Below are 23550 nucleotides of genomic sequence, written 5' to 3' on the forward strand. Positions count from 1 at the left end.
CATCAATGATGTGCAATCAAGAAGAACAAAAGACAGTTTTGTATCAGGATTGGGTGTGGAAAATGCCACGTTTCACAGCACAGTGAGTCATTACAAAAGTTGTTATTTTGTTGTTTTAAGGGAGACCTCCTCTTTTTCCTTACTGTTCTTACTCCTCATGTATTCTGCTATCATGGTATGAGAAGCAGCATCTCAGTAGCTCATCTTGGCTGCTTCCTCTGCAATCACTCTATAGAGAAGCTAGTGAGCAAAAGTCAATGAGACTGATAGTATCTTGTAGGCCACTGTATGAAAGTCAGATGGGACTGGATATTTTTAAATGTTACAGCTGTTTTTCAAAGCTGACTAAGGAATTTTTTAAGTCAGATCCCACTAACCGGTAGGGAATTTGGATGCCCGGTTCCCATTATGGCTCTGGAAACCCCACCCAACATCTGTGCAATGGTCAGCGCTCATGTTGGAGTCTTGGCCCTTTCAGCGTGAGCAGATGTGCACGTTGAAAAGCATCATTGCAATTGGCAGCAGTTCATTGACTTGTGAAGGGAGAATTTAGTGTTTTGCTTAGCTTCCCTGTTGAAGACAGAGATTTTTAGCAAGCCAGACTAAAAAAAAGTTTGCCTGTTATTTTTCTTTCATGTAAATAGCTGGCCAGTTTCCAGGGGCAGCTAGCACTTTCCATGACCATTATTAACATGTACGTACTGTCTGACACAGCTAACTAATGGATACCTATACAGGGAACCACATATCCCTGTTTTGCAACCACAATATAAAAGAAGTCAGCGGAGTCACAATCACAATCAGTTCACAGCACCATGTTATATGTACTGGTGCAGGTAGTGAACTGGTCTGAATGTGTCAGGCGGTTTAAGTGCAGTGAAAGCCCAAGCTGGAGAGCAAAGAGGCTTGCTGTTCCTTCTCTGTTCAGCTTCTACAGATTGACACATCTTGTCCAGAGTGTACAAAGTGGAATTCCCTTTCACAGCAAAGTCCTCCTGGGCTGAAAGGCTGGTCAAAAATTCAGACCAAAGTTAAAAAAATGGAAAGAAAAAATATTTGTAAGGAACTCTAAGATTGTAGTCATCCTGCAGGAGTCAGATGAACTGGTCTGAGTTGCTTTGGGTTTAGTTGTTGGTTGTTTTTTTTTTGAGTGGGGTGGGAGGGAAGAGAAGAAAAATAAAACAAATAGAACACCAACACCAGGAAGGCTCTGGATTTGATTTTAAGCCTTTCATAGAAAGAATTACATTATGCAATCGTAATTGCTCAAACATACCTATTTTAAATAATAGAAGGATGAACTTTCAGCAAAAAGTCTTTTGTTTAAAAGATTTGGGTTAGGTACCTTAAGAACAGAGTATCTAGGTAAGGCAGGGATTTATTCTAGCTTTTAAGAGTGTGCTTGGTACTTATAAAATCCAGTGAATACAAGTTTGAATTAATGGCTGACCTTTGGAGTGGCAAGTCAAATGTTGAATGCTGACTACCTTATTCTGTGACTACCAAAACTGGCACAGCTCAGGCATGAAAGACTGTAGACCCTGCCTCCAGCAGGCTTTTAGCTTACACCTAGCACACTTTTTATTATCATGACTATGATAACAATTTTTCCCAAGGTTAAACACTGAGCTTGAGAAATCTGAAACGAAGCAGAATGGATTCTGCTGTCATGAGAGCGTTTCAGTGATGTAGTAGATCAAGATACAGTTCTGCAGTATCATGATGTAATGAAACCTGCATGCAGGCACTGCTGTACTTGGCGGTGCAGAGGACCACAAGCAGCCAGCTGGAGAGGAGGGATGCTATTGGAGCAGGAAGGCTGGCAACTCGCTCTTCAGAGGGATGTGACCCCAGATCTACAGTTTATGATGGGGACTTGAAGTACCTAGGATTTGATTAGATCATATGGTGTGCTGGTAGCTGGGAGATTTAACTCTGAAGCAGAGCCCATGTTCAATTGAAAGACAAGGCAAATAACTAACCGATGGGTTTATGAAGGAATAGGCCAAAGCAGTATCATTAGGTTCAGCATCTCAGCCCAGCCTGAAGTGCAGAAAACCTCCAAACCGGTGTTTTTCATTAAAAATCCTAACTTGTAGCAGGGGAAAGGTGTACAGCAGTTACACAAGTGAGATCCTGTCACATGGGGTGTAGATTCACATAACTACTGCTTCGTTCAGAAGCAGTAGATATGTTTCCAGTCATGCTTATAGCAGGGGAGGGATGGGCCTCACCCTGTATTTTCCTTCCCAGGGAGGGATTCCGTGGGGGATAAAGCATCCAGAAAGGAGGCAGTCACCCCAAAATGTGCTGAAGAGAGCCCTGTGCTATCTCCCCATTTGGTCCAAATTCACAAAGTTATTTAGGCACCTAACTTAGCACCTTAGGTGCTAAGCGTATTACTACATCCCTTGTCCTATCCTTAATTCTTGTAGGTAAACACTACCTAAGGTGTGGGCATAGACTAGCCAGAGTTGTGGCTGATGGCCTGGTTTCTCTGATTCTAATACAGCTTTTTACAGTTTTTATTATAGCCTCCTGGGCTGCCAGGACTCGTGCTGTGAGATGGATGCTGAACCCCTCGGACATCACGATGCAAGGGGTGTGTGCCTGGCTGTGGGAATCCTCAGGGATGAGCGCTCTCAGGAGACAGTTAAAGGATCAGCCTGAAAAATTGTTTCTGCCCCAGCCAACACTGTCTAATACAGTCACCAGCCGGAGAGCTTGCAAAGGAAGCAGAAGGCTGGCAGGCAGAGAGAGAAGTCAAACTTTGACAGACATGTTTGCTTCAGATCCCTTGCATGGCAGTTTCATGCCTGGTAATAAATGCCTGAACAAGGGCTGAAGCTCTTAAATTTGGCAATGATCTTTCTATCAAAAGTCACGGGTCTGCCATTCAGCTGAAGTCAGAAATGCCACCAGAGCCGAAGGATGCAAGCCGCACTGATTTACACCAGTTGCACTCAGAGTGGTGACTGTGTTTATGAGGGAACAAATTATTCCTTTGCTAAGATGCCACAAATGCTCCAAAAGAAGCATTTTTCACAAGAAGAAGAAAAAAAAAAAAAAAAAAAAAAGAAGAAAAAACCCCAAAACAAACCACAACCCTCTACCCTGGAATCCAGTTCCAGATTTACATGCTTTTTTCACCTTTTTGGTGAAATGCATTTCAGCATGCTAAAAATAGACCTCCTGGCTTATGCTTAGCTCTCAGTAAGGCCATTGTGTCACGGACTGGAGCTCAATGAAGCCTTGTGGAAGACTATAAAGCTAATATTTGAGTATGATTCCCAGGGATCAGGTGCTTGGGAAACACTCAGACAAATCTAACCTACTCCTTTAGCCCACAGCCTTGCCTTTTGGGTGAAATTTGCCTTCCCTGTTTTAATTCTCAGTGCTCTCCTGTGTGTGCAGCTCCCCATGGCTGCCCAGGCTGGATCTGGTGGAGGATCCCACATTTCCCTTTGCACGAGGCTGTCAGTGACCCAAGGCTGGTGTCAGTGGTTCACCTCCTTTGGTTACTCCTCTGCTTCTGTCACCCTCACTACCTCCTAGGTTTCATGGTCCTCCTTGTCTGATGGCCATCACTTCAAATTCAGTTAACGTGGTGCTTACAGACCACAACATCTTGTGTAAGCATGACTCACGTGGTGTGTCCCACCAAATGTGCAATGTGGTGCTCAAGAGCAGCTACTACTTTTAATGTCCCACAGCAGACCCTGAGGGAAGGTGAGTGCTCTCTATCTCCAGAGCTTAAGTCTCATTAAAATGTTCCTCTCTTTTTCACAAACAAACAAAAATCAATCATCTTTTTTATTCTAGCTTACAATATGAAGCATTTACTTCTTTTTCCTGCCTGCAAAGAGGAGAGTTTTTATTAGCGCCCTTTTACAGCCAGGTAAGTACAATGAAGACCTGGTATAGCTAGCCTAAGTCACGGATGATAAGAACCTCTTTCAGGTTTTCAGTAGGCTCTTGAGTTTCAGCTTGCCAGCAGTGCCATGCGTAAAGCTCTGCAGTGTACCAGATCGAATGCAAGCCTGGCTGAGAGAGCTGTAAGCCCCCCAACAAGTCTGCCTGGGTTTCTTTCATCATTTGCTTGACTCCTCTTTTTCTGTCATCTCGTGAAAGCTGCAGGAGGGGGGTGGAGTGGAAAGGCAATAGATTTTAAGGTGCAGCAATGCAAGAAATTAAGGAAAAGATAAGTTAGAGGAGACATGCTCCCACCCTGCTCTTGATGCTGCCATAGTTCAGGTCTATGCTAGAAAAAGTTTGTGGGGACACTTGAATGAGGGTAGTTGGTCTAGCCAGGCCTTCTACAGAAATCAGCTTGTACTAATGAAGAAGCACTCTTATTGCTCATGAGTCTCAAAAAAAAAAAAGGCCTTTTTAATCTATAATAGTAGTGCTTTTGCCAGTACAGAAACATTTCAAGAAATCCACATTCCCCGACTGATACTGGTTTTGTCACAGCCCCTGAGTCAAGGGGAAATGCTGTCCTGGAAGAGTCCTGCCATGTATCCCCAGCCCTTCCCTGGCCGGCTAAGGCTTAGCTTTCCAGCATGCTCCTGCATCTCCTGCTCCTACTTCCTCCTCCTCTCTGCAGCTGATTTTTCTGTTCTATTTAACCCCTTATTTACCTCCACTCAATCCCATTTCTTTGCACTGTCCATTTCAAGCAACTCTTCTCCCTCACCTTCAAGCTGAGCCTCTGATGCAAAGCTGACAGTTAGGGTGCATTGCAAAGTCCCAGCAAGGTACCCCTCCTCTCTCCAGGTGACTGGCACGTAGCAAGGAATCCAGTCCCTGCACATTTTGAAACTTAAAGCTATTCCACTTCCATTTTTCATGAAATTTAATTCACAGTTTATGATGACTTTTGAATAGAAAAATAAAATGGGGGGGGCGGCGGAAATCCCAAAATTAATATAGTGTTTAAATTGTTAAAAGGTGCTTGGGGTGTCAGTTTAGTGTTAATTAGAAGAATGGAGTGCTGCAGAAAGCAGCTGATTCACTGTCTCAGAGAGCAACACTCAAGGGTATGTGATAAAATCTAATGGCAATAGATAGGTAATAAAAGGGGACAAAATTAACAAATTAAAACGGCAGTGCAGTGGTGCCTGAGACACAACATGGTTAATTCCCACTGAGCATTTTCACTCATCCACCACAGTAAATAAGTCTGTGAAAGAAAGTCTGCTGAGATAAAAAAACCTGCATCACAGCTGACATCAAAAGAAAAGCCTTTTTTTTTTTTGCCTAATACATTGGAGACGTTGTTTAAGAACAATTCATCCAAGTGAAATTCTGACCGCTTGTACTGCAGCCAGATCAGGAAGGCTTCTTGCAAGTGGCCAAGAAAGTGTCTGGCCCTGGAAGCAGCCCGGAGTTCTGTTTTGAGTACTTTGAAGAAAACAGAGGGTCAAACAGAGCTGAAGTCTCCTCCCACTGAAACCTGCAGCAAAGATCTCTCTGACTTCAAGTCAAAGTCTTCCCTGATGAGAGGAGTAGACAGGGAAGGGCAAAACAGATGTGCTGGCACTGCAAGGCCACTAAGCCCCAGCCTTAAAAAGCAGGGGTGACACAGGGCTGAGTCTGGCCTGTGACTACTTTAGAAATAATCGGGGCATAACAGCGAACTGCCATCACCCTGAGGACTGCTGTGCAGACAGAACCAGGGCAAGAAGTAAAGACATCAAATAATTAATTGCCCGTGGTATTTGATAACTTAGGTGTTCGCTTCTTGCAAGAGGAAGGAACAGGGATCTGCAGGGGCAATGAGAGGAGGACAGACATCCATGAGTGGGGTACTCATCACAGCATCAGCTGGTGGTTGCCATGGAGGAGGAGGAGCAGGGCTAGGGTTATGCAGGGTGCTCAGTTGATCACAGCATTGTCCAGCAGAACAGACGCTATCTCTGTCAGTGCAAGCCTTCCTACAAGGTTGTGCATCATGCAGCCAAGCCAGAGACTCAATGCAACTGAAATATTGCTACGATTACCCAGAGAGATACAAATAATTAGCTATTTGCCAAGTCTCCCTTCAAGTGCGATGTGCAACTGGAACACATGGGCACCGCCACTTGCTAATATGTTTTAAACAAAAGCCCAAGGCACTGCATTTTCTGCAAATCCTGGGCAGGAATGCTGGTCTCTGTTAGGAAAAAGTACATTACATATATATCTCACACATATACACAATACCTTCTCTCCCTACTAAGATGCAATGTAAATTGTTCACTGTGACTGTAAAGTCTTTATACTGCTTTAAGATACACAGATAGCAGCTCAGTAATGCTCTGCAAGCTTTCTCCTGTGCATCATCATCTGTGCATCTTTCACAGCACGAGACCATAAAATTTACTCTTATAGATTTATTTTGCCCCAGTGGCTGAAGCCTTCACTAGGCACTATTTTTTGGCTGTAATCTGAACTGCAGAGTTAGTGGCAAGTGAGAGATGTTATTTTTTATTACAACTCTGGGGCAATCTCTGCAGACGGACAGCAGATCTGACGAGTACATAAATAACTCACAGACGTTGAGAGCCGCAACAGGACTCGTATCTTAAATTCCCAAAATACAGAGCACATTGGTAGCTCAAGGGAAACTTTAAAAGCACTTAGCAGTAGCAGGTTTATCAGTCCTTCTTCTACACAGCATCACTCTGCTTGCTTATGGCTACAGAAATTGCAGATGACTTAGAGATCCATGGATGCACAGCACAATCCCAGTGCAGGACCTGGAAGGCGTCTGCATCAGTACTGGGATGAGGTGCTAAGGGTTGTGGAGTCAGGCATCCCTCCACAGTCACCTGCCGAGTTTTCCCCACCACTTTTCGGGGTCTTCTTGTGAACAGCTTTATTAACTGAAATGTCCTCTGCAGAAGCAGCATTAAGTGACATAAAAATAATCTATACTAAAATTGTGATGGATGAGGTTGTTGGCAGTCTCAGGAAAGTGTGGATCATCTCAGTTATTAATGGCCAAAACTGTCAAGAGAGTTTAAAACTTTCCAGATTGTCATCCAGTAGCTGGTGAGTCAGATGCAGCCTTCAGTTGAAGAGCTGAAGTTTTCTTTCATTTTTCTTCTCAGCTTAAGGAATCCAAATATTCAAAGATCTGAAAAACCTCCGGCTACCATCTGGGGGTCCTGTGGGGTTAAAGGTTGTTTCTCAATGAAGTGTTGATAGAATCAGCTGCTGTACAAAAGGCAGAAAAGAGAAAAAAGAGGAAGGATACGGCAATGTATTCCTTCTTGCATAAACCCTTGGCTGTTTGAGGAGACTTTGTTGCAGAGGCTTCAGTCACACTTCCACCATGAAGGCCAAGGCAGAAATTTTTACCTTTCAGACCCTTAATTTTAAATTAAAGAATATTTTCTCTATTCAGTTCTAAAAAGTAGCAAGCACAATAGAAAATGCAAGTTTTGTTTTTTTTTCCTTAAGTGAATGTGGGAAAAAAAGAAGCCTGTGAGCAAACAGGAGTCCCTGAATCATTTGCTTTTGCAAGCTGCTCAGTGGTCCTCATTTTTCATCATCCTGCAAGAAACCACAGAAGATCTGGCGCCGTGTGCTTCACTGCTACTCCAATTGTCTGGGTTACTTCAATCCTTTCTAATCTTCATCTACAGAGTGATTTAAAATGTTTCATCTTGACAAAAATATTTCTGTTGTCTCTTCCTGTGTTCCCTGATACTGTTTATCATCCCTCAGAACTAATCATTCTGAAAGGGAGGAGGGTGTGAAGTGATGGTGGCAACCCAGGGCCAGGAAACACAGGAACAATTGCCTGTCTTGCACAGAAGATGCATCAGGACAGGAGGTCTCATAGTGGCAGGACACCCAGCACCCTCAGCACCGCTTTGTACTATTGCGGATGAAGGACCAGCAGGATCTGGTCCCGGTCCCCTAGGAAACATGCAGGAGAGGGAGAGGAGGATGTGTGGGAAGAGAAGGAAAGATTATTTCTTCCACTTGTAGCTCCTTAAGTCTACAAAGTTTAATGGCTGTGTGACATTTAGGAACTTGATGCTTTTCTCGCTATAAATGGTGTGAAAATAAAATTTGAAAAAATGCTGGCCAAGTATATTTTTCTGAGTTCAGATCTAGGGAAGACATTACAGCCCCAGCCCCTCCCCACAGAGGCCACCCTGCAGCCCCACTGCCGGTGCCTGGGCACGGACACCTGATATACACACTCAAGGCCAGAGTGGTCCCAGATTTATTTAATTCACCATTACAGATGTAGCCACTGTAGATAGTGGAATGAAGTAAGTAACTCCAGAAAATGGTTCAGTTTTCTAAGGTTTGCTAATAACATCTCTCTTTTTTTTCCCCCCGTAAGTTGCAAAACATTGGGAGTAGGTTTTCTCTGGAGCCTTTCGGAGGCAGTGACCACCACAGGTATTGGCAGAGGATGTGCCTCTAGCTGGACACTTTCCTCCGCAGGAGAGGCAGGGCAGCCTAGGCTGTGTCCTAAGGGCTTCTTCCAGGGCTGATGCACCTCATGGATCAGATTTTTCACTGCCTAAAAGTCTACTGACTGATCACCATCTACTAAGGGATGTCTCTGAGACACCCCAATGTAGCCAGAGGAATCCCACACTGAGTTCCTAAAATACCAGTGTGAGTAGGGGATTTCCCAGTTCAGACTGGCTTTCTCCCAGGGTGAACCATCAAAGTGAAATCCTAACAGTCCCATCTGCTGTTTCCATCTCAAGACAGAGCTTTGAATACACTTTGCATAAGAATTTGAAGTGACAGGTTTATTAGGGTTTGTTTTTTTCTTTTTTAGTATACTTTCTGTATGAAAAGTTGTTTTTCCTTTGAGCCATGTTCACGGCTGTGTCTGAGTGTCAGTGTCTGAGACGGAGATGGAGCTAAGGAAGGGACAAGGGATTAAAGAAAACAGGGCTGAAAGATACATTTGCAACCCAGACTTTCTCTTGAAGACCAGTTTTCATTTCACAGCCATCTTTCAGTTTTGGGCCTTTTCTTCAGAATTCTTTTTTTTGGGGATTCCCAGTTGCCTGACTGCTCTAGAGCTCATCAACATCAGTCAGTTCTGAATGCATGAAATGTCAAGGAGGTCTTGTTTTGTTTAGTGAAACGTTCATCTCTGTTTTTTGCTGTAGTCCCTTTGGCAGGAGACCCAGTTCCACATCATTTTCACCAGCACAGTAGTCTGTCTTGCTCTCTGAGAAACCCCTCTGACCTCTCTGAGCCTGAAGTTGTTCCTTGCCACAAGCATCCCAAACACTCTCTCTTCTTCTAATGTGCACGCATCAGGACTCATGGCTTGAGGCATTTGGTTCAATCACAGCAACTAAGCTTTCTTGGAAATTCAACCACAGTTTCATAGTTTCAAGACGTGTGTTCATTTTTGCTTTCATGTTGAGATGAGAAAACACGGGTTTCTGGTCTGCTGTGATGGAAATTCCACTGTGCCTATGGCCATATGATCCTTTTGTTCCCTAACCCAGAAAATGCAGGTACTGCAGACTTCGTGGGCTTCTCATGTGAGAAACACAGATTTATTCTCGATTATGTTCAGCGCATGCCTTAATGAAAAAATTATCTATTTTACTAAAGTTAAATTTATATTTATGTAAGAAGGCGTTTTGTTTCTAAGTGTTATTAATTCCAGTGTGACTAACATAACCTGGAAACCTGGAAGCTAAACATTCCCTTTACTCCAATTTCTTACACAGCCAAATTCAGAGAACCTTCTACTAAAAAAGACATCCACTTCTAGACATTCCCCCTTGTCATCACATCACTAGTGCTGATTACCCAGTTACCTGTAGTAACAGACTGTAGTAACATCAGTAATACCACCCTGGCTGTGATATTTTTCAAAATCTTGTGCCACTGTCAGATGTATTTAACACAGTGCTTTGGTAAATAGTGCTCAGACTTTGCTGGTGTTAGAGTTCTGGAATTGAATAACAATTACCCTTTTGAGGTTGAAGACAATATTACCAGACCCCTCTACTAAAGGATGAATACTTTTAATTTCATTTTAGTTTAGCAGATTCCATTCACTACTTCTGGCTGGAATGAATCTGTAACGCATGATCCTACACAAGTTGTAGGCATTTTAGATGTACCTAGGAGGCTCAACAGCAGGTTTGAATCGTAGAACCATAAACGGTTTGGGTTGGAAGGGACCTTAAAGACCATCTAGTTCCCACCCCCCTGCCATGGGCAGGGACACCTTCCACCAGCCCAGGGTGCTCCCAGCCCCGTCCAGCCTGGCCTTGAACACTGCCAGGGATGAGGCATCCACAGCTGCTCTGGGCAGCCTGGAACAGTGCTTCACCTCCCTCATAGTGAAGAATTTCTTCCTTATATCTAATCTAAATCTATCCTCTTTCAGTTTAAAGCCACCCCCCCTTGTCCTATCACTACATGCCCTTGTAAAAAGTCCCTCTCCGGCTTTCTTGAAATTGGATGCTTTTGAAAAAACTCCTTAACGAAAAGCCTACTGTCCTTAGCACTCAACGTCTAATCATGCAACCTTGGCTACAGTGGCTTCTGCCAGGCTTAGAAGGAAAACCAAATGGAATTTGTGGGCGGCTGCAGTGGATGAATCAACCTGTTTAAAAATGCTCCTTTAATAAATTCCTTACATGTCTCAAGATCCTTGTGAACAATTCTAGTGATGATTTCCCTGCTGCACTGATTTATTTATTTATTTATTTTCTGGGGGAACTTGCTGAGTGTAGTTTTCCTTATTTTGCCCATTTTCTTGGTTTACATGTCTTACCACGTTACCATTGATTTCTGAAAGGGTTGTCTGTGTTTCAGGCAAAATGAGAAATCACTCTGAGAGAATACCCATAGAAGGTTTTATCTTATTAAATTCAGACATCATGATCTGGCATATGACATAGGTCAGTCTTAGCTCCTGGAATTTTAGGCCAAAAAATTTGAGATGTTTCACCTGAGTAGCTGGAGTTTACCTTGTCTCCTAGCCTTGTCTCATCTCAACCAAAGGTCCATGAAATTTAAATTACCTGGGATAACCTTGTAAGCAGGGAGGGATGCAGAGCAGGTCAGATTGCCAGATTTTGCAAGCAAAAGTAAGGGAAAATCATCCTAGGACAGCACAGGACATAGCCCCGAGGTACACAGTGCCTCTCAGAGAGATAGGTCCATGGAAAAGCGAAGAGCATTGGTGACTTTCAGCCCTTAGGCCTTATAACATTAAAAAAAAATGTAAATCAAATTTAAAAAATACTGTTCTGATAAGAGAGTAGCTAAAATAAAAATGAAAATGCAATTGCAGTAGGAAAATTAAGTCAAAAGAAGAGCTGGCCACATTATTTTTAAAGGGTAAAGTATATCGTCACATGTCAAAAATAGAAACTCGGAAAACCAGTCTGACATTGGCTACCAATTTGGGGTGACAAGGTTTCTTTGACTGTGTTTCAGTACACCATGGTTGTATACTCCTGCTGAGCTGCTGAGCTAAATGCTTCAAGGATTTAGCTAAGCACAGGAGTGCACAGGCAGACTCACTGCCTTCATTACTATGGCAATATAGGGTTGTCACAAATCACATCCACACATCTCATCTCAGAGCCCGGGCTGACATGACAGGAGGTGATGTGAACTACGTGTACATTAGAGGAAAGATCAGAAGATGAGTTAACCCCCCCCCCCCTCAGTATTTCATATATTTATTGGCCCATCTGTCTGCTCTTTTATGGAATACTTCCAGTGAATTAACATGTCGCTGTTGACCTAAATGATGAACACGTTTCTTATGGATTGATAGCCACCAAATCTGCAGTCTCTTCATTCATTCATGCCCTCTAGGATGTTATTTTTATATTCAAAAATTTTAAGCAACACAATTCCCATTTATATTTCAAATATAAAACCTCAGTTATAGGATCTAAAACATCAACTAAACTACTGTTTCAAGGTGCCTAATAATTACCAAGGATCCAAGAAGGTTCAGCTCACTTTGTTACTGCTGAAATATCCCCAGGAAATTAAAACTTTTGACACATCAAAATGACTTCTCTAAATTATTGTTCATAGTTTTTCTTTATTTCAGGGCCTGTGGTCTTATGGCAGTCTACAAGTTACGAATGCCAAGCGTATAGCTATGTCTACATATTTAACTCTCCTTCATAAGGTAATGAGACTGGTGGGGAGGGGCACCTGCAGAAAAAGGACAAAGCCCAAAGGAGTTACAAGTTCTCCCTCTGCAGAGAGAAGGGGACCTGGGACAGAGTTCTTCAAAGGTCTTTATTAGCTCTGAAGGATCGAATCAGTGACTGGATGAAAAATACGAAACAAGTGTCTACAAGAGCTGCTTTGAACTTGGATTCTCTTCAATTTTGTGTCTTAATTATATAACAATCTTTATGTTCCAGGCTGTGCTTAGACAAATGTATTTTCAGAAGGTCTATCTGCCGTCTTTACTCTTTGTGCATTTCCACCCACCCTGCTTGCATTGGAGGTCTTGTTTATAACCCCTTTGTTCAGCCAACATTTTTTTTCCACTCCTTTCTGACATACACATGGAGGATCTGCTTTTGTGGTGACTCATGACTGCCGGGACCCACCCGCCTGGAGATTGTTACTGGATCCAGGCCAAGGGCTGTCTTCAAGCTATGTCTGCAAACACAGGTCAAAGCTCACGTTCGTTTTGCAGGACTATAATTAGCAAAGGAGGCTTAGGCAGGAAAGGGCCTCTTCTAGACCCACTTTCAAGGCAATTAGGGTTGCGCTTTTTCATCATGGTGCTTCTGAGCTAGACCCTGTCTGTCCCACAGTTACAGCAACGATGAAGTGCCCATTACTGCGCATTGTTGCGGCTTGGCTCTCTGTGACAAAAGAAAGCATATTTTCTATTTATACCTCAGCATCAGCCCAGGGAGAGCTTGTGGTGAAGATGGAGCTGAAGACATCTGCAGATTTTCAGCGTGTTTCTATTTTCCCAATATGTATATGTACTGCAAGTGGGAATTACTTGCACAGCCTAGAAAAATCAACATGCAAGCTCAGCAGTATTTCTGCCTTGGGTGTACTGCCCTTCCAGTACTGCTCCATAGGACTTTGGCTTTTTTAAGATGAATGTCTGTGTTCTAACAACAAATTTAATAAATGAAATATTTTAGCCCCATTGCCAGATCCCAGAGGGCTGCAGCATTCAAAGTTCAGGAGCAGGACAGCAATGGGACAGCGGAATCTGTCCTTGCACAGGACGCACATTGTTTATGCCCCACTTCAATGCTGTTTCGAAGCGCTCTGTCATGGATGGTTTCTGCTCTGGCCTTTTGCAAAGGTTGGTATTTTCCCAGAATGCTTTTGTACTGCAAGGCACGCCAGGGCTTCTGGGGGCTCTGCTGAAGGCATCTAGGGCAGAATTAAGGTCATCTAAAATAATTAGATTATGCATCTGGTATGAGTGTATTCTAAATAGTGAACTATCGGACTGCCCCTTTGGTCAGTCCCAGAGGGAAATTGTGCTTATACTAAGATAGGTGTTTAAAAGAAATTGGCTCAGTCCCCCGCCCCTGTTTTCTTCCATCGACTCTGAAATGTGCCTATGATTAGCTTAGCTCCGACATCGTAACATTTTTGTGGTCAGACTGATAAACTCTGCTTCTCTTGCTCTCCGTCTTATCTTTAGCATTTATCAAGAGATGTCAGATTAAACTAACTGGCAATTTGTAAGAATAAAACCGGAAGGAGAATGGTATCATTAAATGAGCCATGATTTCTGTTTTTCTTCAAAAGTCAGCTTTTGGGATCATGTGATTTTGCAAGGATCTGCCTGTTCTTTTTAAATAAAAGTACATTTCTAACCCTCGTGGTTTGGCTGAAAAGACACATCTGTTTGTGTAACAATGTGGCAATGAAGACGGCCCCGAATTTTGAGCACGGGGCTGTATTAATGTTGGCCTTGTCCTGTGGTTTTTTAATCAGTGGTGGAACTGACATTCCTGGTGAAGAACTAGCGGAGGAGGAATCCGTTTACTGCAACAAGCTCATCCTCCATGCTGTGCCTGAGATACTGTTACTGAAGAGCAGTGCTTGGAGCATGGACAACAATGCAGATTGGAGTCGTATCTTTTTTTATTTTCTGGGTATATGTGATACTTAGCTGAGAGTAGTTTTATTCCTGGTTCCTGAGCAAATTATTGTGATTAATAAATACTCAGAAATAAAAGTCGTGAGATCCTAGCTGGGATTTTATAGGGGAAATTCATATTCAGCACAGAGTAAAGAAGAAAAAAATAATACAGAAAAGCTCTTCTAGAACAGCATGTCCATGGCATTATAACAAATATAATTAGTCACAGATGAGTAACTTGCCCAAATAAATTGAAGCCCAGGAACAATAGAATCATAGAATCATGGTGAGGCCACACCTTGAATGCTGTGTTCAGTTTTGGGCTCCTCACTTCAAGAGGGACGTTGAGGTGCTGGAGTGTGTCCAGAGACCAGCAATGGAGCTGGTGCAGGGTCTGGAGCACAAGTCTTCTGAGAAGTGGCTGAGGGAATTGGGGTGGTTTAATATGGAGAAGAGGAGAATCGGGGGAACCTTATCGCTCTCTACAGCTACCTGAAAGGAGGCTGTACGCAGATGAGGTCGGTCTCTTCTCCCATATAACTAATGACAGGACAAAAGGAAACAGCCTCAAGTTGTACCAGGGGAGTTTTAGATTGGATATTAGGAAAAAAAAATCACTGAAAGGGTGGTCAAGCGTTGGAACAGGCTGCCCAGGGAAGTGGTGGAATCACCATCCCTGGAGGTATTTAAAAGATGTGTTAATGTGGTGCTTAGGGACATGGTTTAGTGTTGGACTTGGCAGGTTGGATTTGATGGTCTCAAAGGTCTTTTCCAACCTAAATGATTGTATGGTTCTATGATAGAATTGTATATAAAACCTCTCCATTCTGTTCCCCATGAACAATGTTACAGCACCAAAAATAAAAAAAAGGACATAAAAGATTTGCTCTTAAATGGTCTTATAATGAGAAAAAATGTTAAAATACAGGGCTGACTAGATTCTTTCTTTCATTTCATTTCATAGATGGTTTCAGCCTATGACGGACTTCTCATCCCATGACTGGGCTTGTAGTTTTGCTGCATTTCAGTGTCCTTTATTTTGGAAGGCGTTAGCTGCTTTCCCCATACTGTTGTCTCAGAAATGCAAACTGGCAACACAGGTTCTACTTTTGAACCTCAAGTCTGCATTTCATCTCAAGATGAAGGCATCTGTTAGCCACCATGTAACAGGGGCTCAGTTGAGTACAAAAACACTGCCTGCCTTCCCACCCTCGCTAAACACTTCCTAATGATACATGGGTTGTTTTTATTTATCCTGTCCTAAGAGAAGAGACATTCTAAATCCCAGAATGCAAAACGTTTCAACACCACAAGCTTTGTTGTGTGCTCACTCTGCAGGGAAAGAGGGCATCCTCTGTGAGGAACAGCTGTTAAACATTTAAAGATGACAACTTACATAAAAGTTACACTCCACACATCAGTGTTTAGCCAACACAGTCCCCTATTTCAGCGTAACAGACATTCCATCATCCCACCAAGCATCCTAACCAGTGCTTTTTTTTTTTTTTTTTAAGAAGAAAAGAGAAGGAAATATTTGTGATTGTGGAAGAACAGCTAGCTGTGGGAGGGGAATATAAATTATCTGCACTGCTGCAGAAGAGTCTTAGCTTTTTGTCTTGTGAGACATCTGTGATACATATATGGAGTGGTAATGAACACATTCATTCTTGGCAAACCAACTTCTTTTTGTCTTACGTCTTGTAAAAATGTGAGCCTCAACTGCCATGGAATAACACTGCCTCATGAAATAACATGAGGTCTTAATAAAGTATGACCCTTTGGATATTTTAGCGTCTCTGCTAACTTGCAGGCATTCATCAGGATTGGGAACATCAAGCTAGATTCAGTCTTGTTTGTACAGCTACAACCGTAGTGTTAAAATAAGGGAATGGACTTGACCATGCTGTGATCGCGCCTGTCACAAAAGCTGGTCCAGTTTTGGTCCATTCCAGTCAGTGCTCCCCTGCAGATGTTGAAAGCAGCCTGCCTATGGCCTAGAGGTGGGCGAGATTATCTGCCTGAGAAAGAAAATCCACATTAAAGCTCTGGGCTTTCTGTTTCTAGTCAATGTAAAGCATATCTGGGTGACTATATGCTATGTGGTTGTCATTTGCCATATGCATAGCTTACAGACCCCTTCAAAATTGAAATGAGTTTCTAGACACCATAGTACTGTGCTTGTCAAAGCCATTCATTGAGGAAGTTGCCAGAGCCAAGATATGATAAACTTGGTTATAATAATAGTTTACTACATCATGTTCACTAAGGGTACAACCTTCTTCTAGGAAAATGTGTCCTCCCTAGACCAAGGTGCCCCTGGTTTTGGGAAGCCTTGGGTTTAGTGGCTTTTCCCTGAGCAGAGTCTATGTACGGTTCTGCAGCTTGGCCAGATGTGCTTTGGGTTGTAATGGTCTGGATGTAGAAGGGTTAATCTTCGGACTCTGTCTTAACCATGTTGTAAGGCATGGCAAAAGAAAAACACTATCCCTGTAAAAATAAATACAATTGTCAATAAAAGTCAGCATAGCACTGAAGGAGCTTTACAAAGCCAAGCATTTCACATTTACACTGTACTAAATTTGCTGTAAACTTGGGCCATTATTAAAGAAGTGTGTGTGAGGTGAATAGTAATTTACAATGAGCAGTGGGACCTGCATTGATAAATTGCAATCTTGGAGCAGGCCACATGAACCACGCACTAACAAGGACAGCAACAGTGAAGCCTCAGCTTGTCTTCAACTGCTCTGATGTGCTGCTCAGGGATATACCATTCATCAGAGCAATGCCCAGCATCCAGCAGGTAACTCTTGGAGTCATTCTGTGTGACTCTGCTGCAGCTCTGCCTGACATCCCTCCAGAACAGTGTTAGAGGCCATGGTGGACCTGCAATGGGAGTTCAAGAAAGGCCATGCTTCTCTGTACGGGTGGTTGATTGTGTAAGCTGGCATGTTTTAATCTAAAAAAAAGAAAAAGAAAAAAAAAAAAAGGTCACACTTTAAATGCTTTTTTTGGACAGCCTTTCACAGGAAGACATGTTGTTGCAGGATCTGGAGCCGAACCCCATGTGCTGGATGCTGGAAAAATTTGACTCTTCTTCTAAAGACAAGGTAGCACTTAAAATATTCCAGATTTTGTTACTGGTATGAGCTAACATCCTATGAAACCAATGGACATGGACCAGTGAAGACCCTGCCCTCTATGTATGTTTAAGGACCATATGAATATCGTATCCTACTGACAGGACTTCTGTTTGGGCTTTTGCCAGCTGAGCTACTGTGAATCCAGTATCTCTTGCCCTCTTGAATTTTTCTTCTAGGCTTCCCATTGCACAGTGGCCAATTCTTACCAGTTAAAGATCTGCTGCCTGCACACATATGCCCAAATGTGTCTTATTTGATTTACTTACTTGACTGAAGCTCCCCAAGCAGGAATAGATCTGGCCAAGGTTCCACTTGCTTTCAAAGAAGAAAGTCAGTCACCTTGGCAGTCCCCACTAATGTGGGATGAGCTTATCTCTGAAAGTCTCTATTTCTTTTTTTCTTTCACCGTCTTTCTCATCCATTGACTACATAGGAAGCCTAGAATCAAATCTCATTGGGCTAAATCTGGACCTATGTGATTTTCCAAAGCCACCTAGAAACCTTGTGAGAAAGCCTTGTCTCCTAAGCTCTTTGTTTAGTCTTTATCTTTGAATGCTGTAGTGATAAATGGCAGAAAAAAACCCAAAAGCAACAGTAGCCTTTAACAATTTTGCGAATAATGTTTCCATATTTAGGCTGCCCTTGAGTTATTTGAATGCTGTCATAAAAACCAGATTCTACTATCGAGATCACAGTATTCAAATAACATTAAAGATCACTTGGAAACCCCCAGAAATAATAAGTTCAAGAACTAAGATAAAATCCTTTCCAATTCACTCAAACCACCTGAGTGTGGAGGGACTCTTCAGTCCCTGAGAGATCTCACTGTACATACAACATGAGAATTATGCTGTAATAGTTAAGCAATGTGGAGTGAATTAGGGGTAAACTGGAAACCTTAATTAAGCGTTTTCATTACTGTCATGGGTTGCAGCCAGGCTTGCAACATTATTTAAACATAAGGTTTGTGGGTTTGATTCCATGACCTCTTTCCAAGGAAATGATGGGATTCAAGCACCAGAGGACGCTTCTTGCAGTGTGTAAAGAGTATGACACATCTCAAATAGCATTCCTATTACACATTGTGATAATAACAGTGATTTCTTTATTTTTGGAGGGTTGCTGGGGATTCCAAGGCTCTTTCACCATTTATGTATATTGGTATGTTCTACAGTACTGGGGCGGCTGCTAAGTGAAAAATCAAGTGGGTTATTTGTGTGTGTTAAGCATGGACTGAGCCATATTGTTGGGATATTTCAACTTTAAAAGTGTTTACTCTGAGCATTTTAGGAGGAACAGAAAGGTAAAACCTCTTTCCTAAGCCTAGAGGACTAGACACAGAGGAGTCAAGTGGGAAGGCTTTATAAGCTGCATAGCCAGGCTGCATTTATATTGTTAAATATATCTATTTAACATTAACAACATTTCAGGCTGCGTTTATATTGTTAAATATATCTATTATAGCCATTCCGGGACTGAATACGGGCCCGCAGCCAAATGGTGCAGGAAGCTTGTATCCACATCGTTCAGTGCTGGCACTTTCTAGTTGTCACAGTACATGACACTTGGCACTGGTCTTTTCTGGGCATCAGATGCCCTGTGCCTCTAAGATAATATTATCCATTTATGTGCATTATTTTTGTTTTAATTGTCCAAAAGAGTTTGTGGACCACTCTGTGGACCATGGGTGTTTTGATGGCATGGACCATCAAAATATATGGTATGCCTTGGAGGACTGTTTGTGTTGGAGGATGCAGCGTGAGAGTTGGAGCTACACACATAGCAATCTTACTCATCCTCTTCCTTGGGAAAGGCCCTTAAGGTGAACTATCCCCGATGACAGGTTTTGTGTTGGATGAAGAGACAGTCCACTCCAAATGAAAGCACAAGTTACAATTTATATTTAGTCAAAGTGAATGATCAAGGGAGTAGACTTGAAAGTAAATTTTGGGTGATGCCATCTGACAGTGTGAATGTATCACCCAATATTCACTGAGGAAGAGTGGAGACAGGCAAGTACATTGCTTGGAGATCTGGGTCAACCAATAGGTCATGCTGACTTTTGCTGGTGCTGTTCATATTTTGTATCCTGCTAGCTGAAATCATCAAAACAAGATCATAAATGTGGAATTAATAAGTGACCTCAGCAAAAAAAAAAATAGAGACACAGGCAGAGAATTTTGAGTTGGTGACATAGTGTTTGCAACTTTTCAATAGGATTTCCAATAAAAGCTTGTTTACCAGCATCTCAGAACAAGACCCGTTTAAAAACATGCTGAGGACAGTCAGGAAATACAGCAGTGAGTTTAAGTTTCATATACAAATGTTCAATCCGTAATTAATTTGAATGACTACAGAAATCACATTTTCTAATAGTTTTCTAAAAAGTGTTCCAGAGTAGAGGAGCACAGCTGGTGTCACTCAGCCCCCAAAAGATCAGCCAGTGACTGCTCTACAGAGAAGAATATGCCCTGCCAGGAGTAACTCCATCGTCTGTAAAGGAATCCACCATAGATTTCAGTAGCATCCAGTGGGTAAATTATTTTTCCCTTCTCTGGTCTTTGTGTCTCCTGCATTGCCTTCACAGCTGGTAGGTCACAACATGCTCAGCAACAGCCATAATGGTGGCACAGCATAAGAACGGAGCAATACAAATATTTACCTTGACCTTGTCATAACACAGGGAGAGATACAGACACATTTGTCAGACTTCCTGAATTATTCTCATGTTTTGAGAAATGTAAGAGGATCTTTTCTGTCTGCCGGCCTTTGAAATTTCACTGCAAGGAAGTCTACAGTCTAGAGATTTGTTTTTTTCTTTCATTGCGTGGAATTCCTGATGTATTCATTTGAGCTGCATTTAGTCATAAAGATCAGCATTTTTCCGTCAAGGGTGATTCTCAAGAAAATTCTGTGAGCCTGCTACGATGCTAGAGCAGGAACGTTCACACAGACATTTATGCTCTCCATAGCAGGGCCCCTGCCAGTAAAAACCCACTGACAGTAGTTCAGAGACATAAAAGTGGGGGGCAAAAAGAGAAAGACAAGATCTCTGTAAACTCACCTGTGCCTACCACATCAGGCTCAGGAGTGCAGCGCTTCTCAGCACCTGGCTGGCTACAGCTGACAGATGCTTCCTGTGAGTGGTTAATATTAGCTCTGTCTCTGCTGCAGCGCTTGAGACGTGGTTCAAGCTGTGTTGCTGGTTCGTAGTGCAGAGACTGATGCAATAGGTTGTGGGATTCTTCGCTTACCACAAAAAGGGGAGAAATCCATGGCAGCAGCATATTAAAAAATCAAGCAAACAAACAGCAATGTATGTAAGCAAAGCGACTTTCTTCCCTCAGTAAAAAAAAACAACCAACCAACAAACCAAAAACAAACACAAAAAAAAAATCCCTAGGAAACAGCATATTAAAAAAAGCAAGCAAACAAGACAAAATATGCAGAAGAAAACTTTTTCATTGCAAGTTAAGTCTTTGGTTAGTCAGGAACACCAGATTTGTGGCTGCATCCACAGCCTCCACCGAACTCTTCTTAGGCATCGATATTGACTATACAATCTATTCATTGTTATCTATTCATATTCAAAGGACCAGTAAAAGACTAGCCACATAGCTGGGTAGTGGCAGAGGTTAGCCGATGTCTTAATTCTCCCAATAATGAAACTGGTGCCTTGTGCACTCCTCTGATGCCCTCGGGTAGCTGCTTTAACAAAATCACCAGTAGATAGCTTGCACTAATTTATTTTTCTTAATTATTGCTTTTTTGATGCTTACAGATAATGTGTGTCTCTATGCTGGGACTCTTCTGCTGAAGTTTCAAACTTTTTGTCACTTGATCAGCGTTGCCTATGGCAGAAATGGAACAGTGAGGTTTACCTATAAGCTTGTGGCTTGCAACCAAAAATGCACTAAAATGCACTAAAAGAAAGAAAAGTAAGAGGCATCAGGAATAATAATTGGACTTCACTTATGAAGAATGTATCAGATCATCCGAAAAGAAAGGAAAAAACCCACACCAGTTTTAGTTAAAAGTGCAATTGGCAAGTAAAGGCAATAAGTGGAAACAATTTAAAAAGGAGAGAATACAACAAGTTAGAAGTTTGGAAATGTTTTGTATTTTCTCTCTAATTAGGTCACTGATAAAGGAAGCTGAAGACATCAGGCATTACCCAGAGCTGAAAGGCCAAAGACAGGAAGAAAGAGAGGGTTTTTAAGTGTGTCAGGAACAAACTAAATGCTAGTAACAATGAAGGCAGCTTGCCTCTATTCTGTATGCTGGAGCAAGCAGAATGATACAATAAGATCACATGAGGATGATAAACTACTTGCTGAGCCTTTAGTGGTTCAGAGAACATGAAACAACTCTTTTTGAAATCAACAGGCCTGGATAACTTTGAGTCGTGTTTCTTAAAGCGAAGGCTGATGCGGACTCTGGTTCCCTGATGTTTCCTTTTAATCTCACAATACTGGGGAAATTACAAACGACTGGAAAAATGTTAATTCTCTGCCAGTATTTGCTGAGGACAAACAAGACAATGCAAAGATAGGCTGAAAGCCAACCAGCTTTTTGTATCAAAAAGAGACATGTTTGTAAGTCAGCAATGAGGTTAAAGGCTAGGACTACAATTAATGACCATTAATGACATGTTAATATGAAAAGAGCTCTTATTTAACAAGACTGGCATTTTGCATACGGCACTAGACTGACTGATCAAGGAGACTGCATGGCTTGAACATACTCTAGATAATTTAGGCTTTAAATACCACGTAATATTCTAAATAAAGTAAGATAAAATACGCCCTGTAAAACATCAAAACACATTTTTAATGGATTAAAGAACAATTGAACTGACAGCTATTGATATTTTTTTATAGCGAGTAGATTTTGTCAAGCAGTGGATCTTCTAGTGGATTTCACAGTGACTGATCCAAAACCTTCCAAGTTTTTAGCAGCAGCTTTGGGGTTTAATCTAGAGTTTCCCAATGACATAAAGATTGGCAGACTGGTAAATTATCCTGTGACTAAGCAATAATACAAAGAATATGAAACATTTTGTAAATCAGGCCCATTGAAAGTAAATGCAAATGCATAAAGGTGGCACCTGCATCCTAGAGGCACAAACCAAAGCAGACCTAAAGATGATATTGGATACACAGGTGAACTTTAACCTTAAGAATAATGCTGGGGAAAATTACATCACTGATGCCATCATCAGACATACACAGAGGAGGAAAGTGAGTAAGAGAAGGGATGTGATTTCCACCTGACTTTGTACCTGTGGTGTGTACTAATAAAGGGATGTTGAAAAACTGTACAGGAAGCAGAGAAAAGCCACAGAAAAAAACCTAAAGGGCGGAATGAAAATATTTCATAATAAAATAAGCAAGTTATTAGAAAATTTGACTTCTGTAAGTTACTAGGTAAGAAGAAGAATGAGATGCCTTGTGGAGGCATGGAGAAAACACAAAGAGAAGTTGCACAGGAAACGACAGACGAGCTTCAGGCAGAGGCAAGGTCTACCAGTCTTTCTAAAGGGAGACTGATTAGATCACTGGAATAAATCAGCAAGAGGAGTGGTGCCAGCTCAGCCTCCTGCTGTTCCTAGCCATGCCTGGATGCTTTTCAAGATAATCCTTTGACATGACCTGATTGCAGGCAACTGGGTGATATTCTGTGACTGGCAATTCACTGGAAACAAGAAAGGTGGTCTTAAATCCTACAAAAATGACCCTTCTATAAACTGCTAGTAATGTACGAGGTATATGTAATTATACAGAGGTTTCAGAGCCCATTGATTAATACCTGTTGCCACATCTCATTTTTTTAATAAAGAATTATGAATCAAGATATATGAAAGTTTCCCCATTTTTCTCTGTTCTTTTTGACCCCTTTCTCTTCCTTTAATGGTAGCAATCCAGCATGTCAGACGTGGCTGGCACCTCAGACCCCCATGTATACATCGGGCATTGCATATCCATCAGTGATGCATTTCCACCAAGTAGCGTATTTCCTACTGAAACATCCCCCTCCCCTCCCCCCCTCCCCCAAAAAAAAAAAAGCAACCCCCAAACCCATGCAGTTCTATGGAAGGGTGATTGCTGCAGATTCCCACAGAAGTCAGTAAGTGGGTTTGACATCACATAGTACACATCTCCATAAGCTGTCTATATGTGACCAAACAAACCCAGGCTCACTTTATGGTCAATGGAGACCAGATCAGTAGTGTCCATAGGGTTGAGGGGGTGATTTACCTCTTGAAGTACACACCTATAGGTGGGTGGATAAACGGAACCATAAATTCTACTGACT

At 42.1% G+C, this 23550-nt stretch overlaps 1 long non-coding RNA gene across 1 annotated transcript; it reads left to right on the forward strand.

Annotated features, from left to right (window-relative positions):
- Window positions 1-35: 35 nt before the first annotated feature.
- LOC308059914 lies at window positions 36-23065 on the forward strand. Its single transcript, XR_013926508.1, has 2 exons — window positions 36-12148; window positions 12225-23065. It is a non-coding gene; the product is annotated as an uncharacterized lncRNA (long non-coding RNA).
- Window positions 23066-23550: the final 485 nt, after the last annotated feature.

This window comes from Falco punctatus, assembly GCF_963210335.1.
Source record: "Falco punctatus genome assembly, chromosome: 3".
NCBI lineage: Eukaryota > Metazoa > Chordata > Aves > Falconiformes > Falconidae > Falco > Falco punctatus.